This window comes from Myotis davidii, unplaced genomic scaffold (assembly GCF_000327345.1).
Source record: "Myotis davidii unplaced genomic scaffold, ASM32734v1 scaffold24, whole genome shotgun sequence".
Taxonomy (NCBI): Eukaryota; Metazoa; Chordata; class Mammalia; order Chiroptera; family Vespertilionidae; genus Myotis; species Myotis davidii.
Genome location: NW_006298312.1, coordinates 516959 through 528885, shown reverse-complemented (window position 1 = coordinate 528885; position 11927 = coordinate 516959).

The following is an 11927-nucleotide window of genomic DNA, read 5'->3' as shown; positions in this document are numbered from 1 at the left end:
GGGGTCAGGGCAAAGGCGGCCCCAGGGCCGCCTTTGCCCTGCCCCCCAGCTCTAAGCTCCCCCCTGGGTTTCCGATCACTGTCAGTGGCAGGGGGCTTCTTCTTGCTTTCTCTTTTGCCTCCCTGCATTGTGCCTACATGTGCAAATTAACAGCCATCTTGTTGGCAGTAAATTTGCATGTAACCCTGATTAGCCAATGAAAAGGGTAGCGTCGTACGCCAATTACCATTTTTCTCTTTTATTACTGTAGATTACTTAAGGTTGTGAAAAAAAGGAACTTTTGTAGGATAACATTAAATAGAAATATACTCATAAGCATTGAATCTGGACAGAATGATATCAATAATGGAATCCAAAGTGCTTCTGTCTTCAAGAAGGGGAAGGGTTAGTTAGAAGTATTGAAAGACTATGGCAAGAAACATCCACATAAAGGCAATTCCCATCAGTATCTCAGACTTCTGCATGTCTTGCTAGCAGGGTCTTGATGGCCTTTCTTCTGGCCTATTTTTTCAAGGATATCTGTAATGCCTTACATTTGGAGCAAACACTAATGTTTATTATCCAATGCAATAAAGATATCTTTCTCTAGGATATAGGCCAGGCAGGCTTACAGTGCATTATAAAAGATTTGTGTTTCCTAAGCTTGAGGGTATTCAGCAGTAATTTAAACCTACTGTGTGTATAACATTCGCTTAGCTCCCTCCACAATGGGCCCCAAGACTTGGGGTTGAAGGGAATAAACACAGCATGAAGCTTTTTGTGTCATGTATAACAAGGTCCTTTGTCTCCGATCCAGGAGTTTGGCGTCCTCTTCAGCATTCACAATCTGTAGCATATTACTTGTAAGCTGGGAGGTAGAGTAATATCTCAGACACTTTACAAGGCAAGAATTAGAAAGGAGATTGAATAAGTTGAAGGATGGCAAGAATATTGAATTGACTTAAGTAGGAGAGACTTTACCTGCATTGAATTAGTGGGGCTACGTAGACTGTCTAAGGTTCCAAGATGCTGAGGAGTGGAAAACTGGTAGAATTGAGTTTAAGCACTACCTCTAATTCCTTATCATGTGAGAGTTCTAAATGGGTTTAATACAAGGTTATGTAAAGGACTCTGCATATCCTTCAAAACCTGGTGTTGATGCTTGGTGGAGAAATTAGAAGCTTTCCTGTACCATTTTCTTACCTTCTACTAAGAATGGGCATATTTCTGTGTGTGTTTAAGGAGGAAAGTGAGCATTCTGATCTGGTCATATTAAACTACCAATCATACTGACTGTGCCTAAAATGAATGGGGCAATGGAACTAAGTCAAAGTTCCTCTACCGTGGAATATAAATTGTCTAACATTTAGAAATATGGATTTTAATCAAAATTGTATTTCATTATGACACAAGTTATACAGATGACTTCCCACTGAAAATATTCTGATAAGTTGGCTGATGGGTTTGATAGGTAGTTAAATAGCTGTAGAAATTGAATACAGGCAACTGAGCAAAAGAGGGAAGCTGATAAGATGGCCTAAGCAGTCTTAAATCTGACAGCAACCTCTTCACCCAAATTTCAAGTAATATGACAATTGATACAATCCTTTCTGGATAGTGGTAACTAGTATAATTGTGGAGAGTACATACCAGTGCCGAGAAGATGGATTTGAAATTTTATTAAGCAAAGTAACAAGAAAGGAATGTTTTGGACACTGAGAAGCACAAGGGTGATCTAAAATTTGAATGAACTTGACTTTGAAGTGGTAATGGGTTGGAATTCAAGACTTCATTAGCCCTTGTGTCAGACTGACTTATAATTTATTAGTTCTTCTATTGATATAAGTAAGTTTATTAAAAAAGTAAGCTAAATCTACCTAAACATCAAAAGATGTAGAAAAAAACTAGGACAGGAGACCAACTAGAACCCTTTTAAGATAGAAGAAATAACCTTAGAAAGCAGATCAGTCTGAAAAAGCCAGGAAGGATTTGAAATTTAAAGTTTTATCATTGTTGTACATAGGGAAATTTTTATATCATTGGGGAAATTTTTCTCTAAGTGTTGGAAAAGAATAAAAGTCTATCTATGAGAGTATAAGGAATAGAAAATGGTATTTTCTGCCCTACCCCCCATCCCTGGTGAATATTGAGACCACACACAACTTCTCTTATTCAGTGATTTGATAGAAAACATTTTTTGATTCAGATAACCTAAGTGGTGTTACACTTATACTTGTACTAGAGGCCTGGTGCATGTAAATTCATGCACTGAGGGGGCATCCCTCAGCCTGGCCTGCATCCTCTCACAGTCTGGGAGCCCTCAGGGGATGGCCTACTGATGCCTTAGGCCCACTCTCCATAGAGAGCTGGCCTAAGCCGCAGTCTGGCCTCCCTCTGAGGGAGGCAACTGATCAGAGGACTGCGCCAGCTGGTGCAGCCCTGCTCCCCCCATTGCCCCTCCACCACTGCTGGTTGCTGCTGCCTCCCCACCCCCTATCGCTACCCACTCCCTCTGCCCGCTGGCATGTGCCTTGTCTGGCCTGGTGCTGCCTGCTCGCCAGCTTTGCCCCCCGCTGATTGGTTGTTCCACAGTTTGGTCAATTTCCATATTATGCTTATATTATATAGGATACTTATGATGACCCTGTAATATACAGGGAAATTTATGATGTAGTCAGAAATAATGGTTACATATGTTATACTTGTGTACTTAAGATGACCCTGTGGTCAGCCTCAGAGAAACAGCTGGAAATATTTTCAGTTTTGACTTTGCTTCTTCACCTATTGCCTGGGGAGTATTGTTTAACCCTGCTTCTCTTTTATGTGTTTTTGTATGAAATAGAAGCTGGGAAGACAAGAGAGGTGGATCTGGTTTGCTGCAGCTGACATGTATCTGAGTTTAGACAGCATTCACTTCATTGATTCCTAGCAATCAGGTTAAGGAAGGAAGGAAAAGCAAAAGGAAGCTCCTGGGTGGGAATAACTGCCCCAACTCCTCCAATTGGAGGGGCTTTAGTGTGTGTTAGAGCAGTAGTACACTATTGAGCTAAAGACAAGGTCGAAGATCCTCATTGGTTGTACCACCAGGAATGTGGCACAATAACAACAAAGACTAGAATTCCCAGGTACGGTGTTATGAACAGCAGGTAGAGATAAATCTTCCTTCTGATTTTGAGAATCCCAGGAAGGCACCCACTAAATACTCATTAAAATGCTAAACAATTTGTTAAGTGTAGTCAGAGAACATTTGGTGGAGTAATAAATGTGGCGCATTGCAGCTGTCTTCTACCAAGAGTAGATGCCTAACAGCTTCAGAATGTCTATTCACTATATATTTTATATGATTTGAACTGAAATTCAAATGATAGTATGTTTCAATTTTTCCTGAAGAATTGATTGTCAACAAGGTACTATACTATATCCTAAAGAGTTTTGGAAATTTGTAGGAACTATTTTTTTTGTTGTTGCTTGTTACAATGACGGAAGGGAGAAATGCCAGGTACTAAAGGCTTTCAATGGCCAAGTCCAAGTGTGTTGTACATTCTGAAATTTAATTCTTACTTGATACAGCACATGCTTTGTAGTTAAAGTATATTTTTCAGAGTTTTAAATATGCAATATAATTTTTAGTGTGGGATACTATGACATAAGTTTAAACATTATATATTTTGCTTGTTATTTTTTAGTGCTACTAAGAATTAGTGTTCATTTAAAGAAATTGTAACTTTGATGTCAACAATAATCATGGCACTGGAGTACACAATACAACATTCCTGTGCCTATGCTTTTGTAGCTGGCTGGGTTCATGATGACTGTGAATGTCTGTGTGTGTGAGTGTGTGTGTGTGTGTGTGTGTGTGTGCATGTGTGTAGACATCATTCATTAGATCTTCTAGTATAGTCACACTTAAGCATTTATAATTAAAACTATTTTGTTATAAATTACATTATTTTATTTTTTCTCCTTTACATTAAAGTTGTTATATTTAAAATATGTGTGCAATTAAGTGAAGTGTTACAATATATTTGTTATTAAAAAGAGAGCTTTTGTTCTGAGATGCTTGAGAACTATTTACCTAGACTATGCATGTGTCTGGCAGAGCAATGTGATCAACTTTGTTACTATCCTTAATGCTCTCACCTGTCATTGTGCCACCCACAAAACAAAGCATGTTGCTAAGTACCAGCCTTGCACTTTTAAGCCCCCTCTAGAAGCTGTGTCAAGGACACTGACTTAGTAGGATGCTATGTTAACTCAGGCCATGCTGGTGATGAGCAAGATGTCTATTTTCTGAAGCATGAATATTGTCCCTTTCCTCAATGATTTTTCTATATTCTTTTCTTTGAATTTTTCAATTATGTTTCTAGGTATTTTTATGAATATTGATAACCAACTAAATATGTTTGTCTTTTGTTGACAACTCACAATTAATTAGAAATTGATAAAATTGATATAAAGGCTCACATAAGTTAGAAATTAAATGAAGCAGGCTCTGGAAGGGATATAGTAATTTCTGATCATCATGTTTATTATTACATGAATTCCTTCAGTGTTTCTGTAGGACGTTGTTTTTATTCCTGACTGATTCAGTAATATATTATGCCATGCAATAGGTTCTGTAGGACCATAGTTATGTTGGTCACTTTTTATCATTTTTAATAGAGGGCCGTATAAAAATGCTTTTAGATACATACTCTAAAGATAGGCTAGATCCGATAGCTTCCTTTTCATCTTTCTCTTTTTCTTTACTTCTCTTAGTCTCTTCATTTTTGGTAATTGGAAAGTAAGCTCCTTTAAAGCAATTGTGTTAATGCAACAGTGGTTTTGAAACACTGTATTAAGAGACTATTTTAAAGGAGCCACTCAAGAAATCATTAGCAGCTTATATAAAAGAAAAATAGCACATAAGGAACAGTTTTATGGCTGAGATCTGACATTCACAACTGAGAAAAAAAGGGGGGAGAAGTCTTTCTTCATTAGCAGCATGACCAAACCACTTAGGGATTTCACTCCCTCACATCCATTATTCCATCTATTGTCCTAATTTAATTTTCCATGATTTTCCTGACAGTGCAGGTTGGCAACTCTTAAGTACAATACAATAGGTTTGCAGCACTCATGTTAATAATTACACAAGCTGTTGAAGCTTTCTGCTGAAGGGCTATTGTCAAAAATATCAAATTTAGACAAAAGCAGAAGCTACAGATGCGAGTGGAACTGGAATCCCTGAGAGCTTTTGTTTTAAATCCACAGAAAGAAGCCACCTTGTGAGGCCTAAATGTTAATAATGCATTCTTACCATTTGGAACCTTCTGAGAGCTCTAAACAGGAACAAGATTTTTGGAGAACTGCCATCAAATTGTTGCTACTATTGTCTCTGCTGTCACTTACCAGGGCCACTTTGACAATATAAAACTATGATTTCTACATTCTTTCTTACCCAAATAAATTAGTTTTCTAAAGTGTGTATTGGCCAGGTTTAGAACTACTAATTCAAAAGTATAGTTTCCAAATAGTGGGGGAAAAGTAAACTTGAGTCCATTATCTTTCTATCTTTTCCTCAAGGATGCAATTATTTGCCCTCATTTCATCCTTTGTTTCTTCGAGGAGGCCAAATTCCCCACAGTGTGAAATTGCTTCGTACCACGCAGGCCCACATATTACCAGTGTCCCATACCTGTAAGCTAGATGTTCCAAACAAAGGAGGTGGCCAAGGATAATTATAAGGAGTCGTCCAATATCTGTGTCCATCAAATATGAATTGTAGATTAAAAGAATTAGTAAGCTTCATTAAGTATCATACACTGTCAACAATGAGAAGATGCCTTTGTAAAATATAATCTAGAAGTACTTTTAAAAGAGATGCCTCATATACAGCGAAGTTATAGAGATATTTGAGATATATAGCTAACACATTTTTATTCTCATAATTCTACCTTTCCCCAACTGAATAGGGAGAATGTTATTGTCAAGAATTGCCTAGCACTATAAGCAGAGAATTGCTCAACTTTGAATTTTAATTCAATTTTTTGAGTCTGTTGAAAAATAATCAGTCCCCAAAATAGGCTATTTGTAGAGATATAAAACCTTCAAGGAAAAAAGCCAGTGCGCAGTTTCCACTCCATATTTGCACAGCCCAGTCCCACATCTGGCTAGGTTAGCTTGTGTTTCCCATTGCGCTTCATTGTGTATGGGGTCTGCATGGCTGTGAGATCTGCATGGCCATGGGCCATGTGACTTTTAGGGCTACATGGCAGCCTAGCACATGGTCAAGTGCAAGGAAGTCAGACCAAACAAGAGGAAAAAAAGAGATTCCTTTGTCTGGGGATTATGTATTCCCAAATTTTCATGGGCTTGCATTGGGTCCAACTTCCTATCTAACTAATTTTGTCCCCCAGACAGGCAAGCGTCTTCCCTAAGTCACCCCAGCTTCATTGCATATGAGCCTATCTTCCCTTTTTTGGGCCCCTTCCCCTAGTGGTTTGCAAGGAAAGGACTGGTGATTCCCTGGGGAGTAAAAGTTGCAGTTTCCTGGTGAAGCTGCCCAGATGACCATGCTTACAATGTCTGGCCTCCCCTTTGCTCCTTTCCTGTTATTAATATTAGCTAGCTAGTTAATAAAGCAACAGCACCAGCCAACTACCCCCTTTCCCACTGGTGCCCCTCCGCATAAATTGAACAGGAAATCTAAAGTAGATAGAGATCTTGTCCTAATTGCTCTTTGGTGCTCATAAATTAGCTGTATTGAAACAGACATAATAAGACATGTTGAGGCAGGAAGAAAATCTGAGACAAGGATCCTATTTACAAGTAGACTGAAGATGGCATTGAATAAGCGGTCAGATTCCTATGTCACCTCTAAGTAGTGAGGGATGAGTGGGTGGGTCTGCCTACAGTTCAGGCTGGAGAGAAGTGTCCCTGTAACAGAGGCACCTATCTGGGCAGATCTGGGCCACCGAGGAGGAAGCAGTGGAGTCTCTGGTTTTAGCAGCACTAGAGGGTTATGAAAGGAACCTAGAGGTATCATAGCAAAGTGTTAACTGCAAGGACTCAAGAGTGATTGCTTGATTAAAACCCAGCCGTGCCTCTTAATGGATCTGTGATTTGGTGCAAGTTATTTAATCTCACTGGACCTCCATTCCATCATCTATATAAGATTATTCATAGTGCCTTTTTTAGGGCTGTTATTAAACTAAATCAAATATAATTATAACATATTTAGGATAACATCTGGTCCACAGTTAGCACTATATGTGTACTCGTTAAATAAGCAGAGTCAGCAGTGGGTAATGGCCAACTCCTGTGACTAATTATGATGTGTTTCTCCTTCCAGGAGAACAATCAACTACACTAGTCAGAGGCACTTCCTAGTGGATGCTTATAGGACTGAGACCAATGCCTGAAGTAAGGTGAGATGTGGTTTCATCACCACTGACTATCCAGAGAGATAGCAGGTGACAACATGTAACTAGATACCCTTCTATCACCACTATGATTTTGCATAATCCTCTCACTCTTCCAAGATGCCACACAAGGAAAAATTTAAAAGGAGCCTATTTGAAAGAAATCATGAAAATCTGAACATTTACCTAAAGAAAAATAGTAAGAACAAGTTTTCCACATTTTTTTTTTACCCCAGCAGAGGCATTGTAGATAAATTGAAAGACAAGATTAGTTATAGGTGAAAAATATAAAGTTTCTGTAATCATTTTATTCTTTCATCCCATTATATGTTGTATGAGTCATTATGTTAAAGTCAAATCCTATAAACATATATGTAGGAACCACACCAGAGAAGCCTGGATGCCTGATAGTCAAGTCCAATGAAGCACAGAAGCCTTATTGTGAATACACCGGATGTCCAAGGCCACCCTGAATATGGCAATCTTAATCAGGCTGAGATACCATAAACAGCAGCAAGGCCACAGCGATCTCACTGTATGCTGTGCCTTGCTGTAGGCAATATTATTGGTGTCACTGTTGACAACTAGCCTTCTTTGTCTCTGGAGTAATATACAGGTTACTGATCAGCTAGTTGAGAAGCAGAGGCAGTAGGCACAGAGAATGTACCTCTTATGTGTACAGGAGAGGCTAGAGAGCTCCGACAGAGCAGAGAGCTGGGATTGCCATGATGTAAGGCTAAGAGCTCATGTGGAGCTCAGATATAGCTACCACATTAACCAGCCAGTTTGCTGACCAGGGGAGACAGGAGAAGCTACTGAGCCAGAGAGTTCAGGTACTGCTACGATGTAAGATGGTGAGTTTAGAGGCAGCATGTGGCTGCTCATATAATAACTGTGAGTACAGAGATTGCTGCTACTGTGTGGCAAAGATATGTATTTATCAGCCAGTATCTGGCTCCCTACCTGTATGGACTTTGCTGTGAAGGACTGTTTTGTCTGTATAGGACTGTTGTGCCACTGGCTTCCACAATAAAGACTCATTCTTATATACGCACAACCTCTCATGACTTCTCCATCTAAGACCCAGCATCCTAAGAGGTCCAGCCCCAGGCAGAGGGGCTCAAACACAACTCCTGTTACTAGTGAGCAGAGGATAAAGGAGGAACTTGGACTAACTTCCTCACAGTTAGTACAGTGGGCAGGGTTTGAGAAAGAACCTGCTCTGGCGTAGTCAGGAAGAATTTAGAAGCATATATGGACTCAGAGTAAGGCAGAGCAGCAGCGCTGAGCCAAATGCTCTTGCTGGCTCTGACAGTATATCTTTGCTTCTCTGTTTTTTTGTTTGTTTGTTTAGCTCTGTGGTTAGTCAATAGATAGTAAAAGTATAAGTACCATCTATCCTGAATCTGAGCAGTGCAAGTTTTATTTTCTTGAAAAAGTATGCTCTTGATTCTGGAATGTTTTTAGAATCACAGTGGACAACCCTTATGTCAAACTAATTGACCGAAATCTATTACATGACTCTTCTCTTTAATTTCAAACTAAATATGGAATCTCCAATAGCATGAATTTCAGAAACTTTCTGCAAAGAAAATATTTTAGAAAAGAGGGGAGAGACGGAATAAGTTAAATTTAAATGACATCACAAATTTTATGTACCTAAAGTATTTTATATTTTTAGATGGATTTTATATTTTTAGAAAATTTGGGACACCTATAATTGTCCATACTTAGCTCTTTGATAATTTAAATCAATATTGATGAAATAGTTGCTGTGGTCTGTATAAAATTAGCTATAATATTATATTAAAACTAATATAAAGTACTAAACACCAATTTTGGTTTTATCATCTCTGAAAGTTTTAAAATACTTTTATTTTAGAATTTTAAATTAATTGAACATAATTTTGAATCATTTAAAATTATTTCAGTAAAATGTAGTCTTTGTATCTGCTTACATAAGAGAGAAATTAATGTGAAACCTAAGTACTTTTAGATTATTTTAATTTTAGTAAATTAAGTCATGTTTAATTATTAGTAATGATAATCATTACTTGGCTTGGAGTCATCTACTAATCCATTCCAGGTACACAGGCTTTAATTTTATACTGTGTATGAATCTCCACCCATTTCAATAACTAAGGCAAAAGAACTTCCTAAAGACTAGCAAATAAACATTCTTCACAATAGAGAGAAATAACTTTCCTTTAAAACTTTTGTTTTTGCATTATGTATAAAAATTACCACAGAATTTGTACACCCCTCATAAGACTTCTAAAATTAAGGTTTTATACCTAACTTTTTCCTAATATACTACCTCTTTGAAATAGCTAAAGCAAATAAAAAGAGAACAAGGTAGAAACAGAGTAATTAAGTAAATTATCCAAAATTATCCAGATAATTAATGATAGAGAACTAGAAACAATATATTTTGGAATAATGTAACACACTTGTAATTGGCTAGAAGGTAAACAGGAAAAACACAAAGAGAAAGAACAAGGCTTTTAACCTCAGTTTATGCAGCTGAGGCATTTAATAGTGAATCTCAGGAATGAGTTAAAAGGACAAAAGCAGACTGCAAGATCATATTTACTTGCTTAAAACAGGCGAGGTTTTCACCTTTTTTATTGCAGCAGTGTCAGGGATTCTCAGGAGATGCAATCTTTTTTTAAGGAATTTTGTAGAAAGCATTAGCAGAGAACACATTCAAAGAGAACAATTCACCTCACCTCCAGCATGTAACAGGACAGAAAATAGGACACAGAACAGAAAGAAAGAGCAATGTGCTCTCTGAAATCTGTACAATACTATTAAAAACCTCTCTACATGCGTACCAGTTCTAAGACCACTCCATAGTACCAATGGTGTGCAGGGTCAGGACAACAGCTCTGTGGAATAAAGGGGTATGACCCCAAGGAGACTTCAGCCATCTTTTAGGTCCTGTGTTTAGTACCTAAAATCCTCAAACCCACACCCATTTGGTCTTTAATCTGTTTTCAGGGTTTGTACCACCCACTTTTTCAGAGAGCAGACTTTTGAGGTCAAAGGAATGACCCCAAAGGGAATTGGATAGAGCTTGTATGTCCATATGTGAATGACAGACTTTTAACCATGTGGGATGAAGTTCAATCTTTTACCTAGTCTTCCAGGTCACTGTTAAGGTATATTTTCAAGGTAGAATATTTGATACATTGTATTTACTAGTTTTGTACCTTGATTTGAAACTTTTAAATATTTGGACATGGGACATCCAGCCTTCTGTTGCACTCTTGACCTAGACTCCATGAATATCAGGGGTGAGTAAGTCTTCAGATTTATAGTTATTACACATCTAATTAAATATTAATATAAATCATTCCATTTTAATATCTTGAAATTCAATGCCACTGTTTGATTCTATTTCAATAGCATTAATTTCTGATGCCCCCATTTCCTACAAGACACTGACTATTTCTTACTTTGCCTAAGACACCTGTGATTTCCCCCTCTTCATCTCATCTTTCTTTCAACCTAGGCTTCTGTCTTGCTGACTGAATACATTTAATTAAAATTCATTAACATAACATCTGCTAACAGCATTCTGTAATTAAAATTAACATGAACTCTCTCCCTCAATAAAGGGCTACATTCAAACTCTGAAATGTGGGACGAAAAGGCATACTTAAATATTTCATATTCACCTACTCTCTGTGGTCTCTCAGCTTCTATGCTTTTGCAGGTATTACTTGTTCTACCTGGAAACTATTTTCTATTTTCTCAGATTGAATACCTTTTATTCATTTCTTAAGATTCAGTTCATGTTTTCTCTCCTCAGGGAAGCTTCCCCTATGCCCCTCAGACTGTTAGGTGCCTGATCTTCATGCTCCCCCACCTGTTCATAGTTCCATTAGCACTCATCGCTGTTATTGGTTTTCTTGTCTGTCAACTCTAGATACTAAGCAATTTGAGATTAGTGGTTGTGTTATTTTACTTTATTTGTGAATTCACCTACAAGCATTTGTTTGATCAGCTTCAATCCATACACTTATGAATCACTAGCCAAGTAATGATAAAATACACAGGCCCTGACATTGAGGATGTAACAAGAAAGCATGATTATGATATCATCATAATAACCTGGTTATTATTTAATAGGAAAGAAGTAAAGGAGAGACTAGATAATGTAGGCATGATATTTATACAGCTTTGCCAGGAAACTGCAGTTAACATTCTCCAAGTCTATTTCCCACAAATCACTGGGAGAAGGGATAGGACAATAGACACATGTCCAGTAAGGTCTGGGTGAAGTGGGAAGATGATTACCTGTCAGTCACACCTGGGAACAAGTCAGTGGCCAGAATAGGCATGGCCACTGCAAACATGGGAAGAGTTCATATGTAAAATCTGAACAAAGAGAGTTCTCTCTCTCTTGCTCTCTTGCACCCCAGGCTCCTGGCTCTCCCATCGCAGGGGACACACTCCCCTGCATTCACACATGTGGCTCACGGCCATGTGGGACCCACACAATGGACTAATGGACTAAATCTAGCCTGATGCTATATTGGA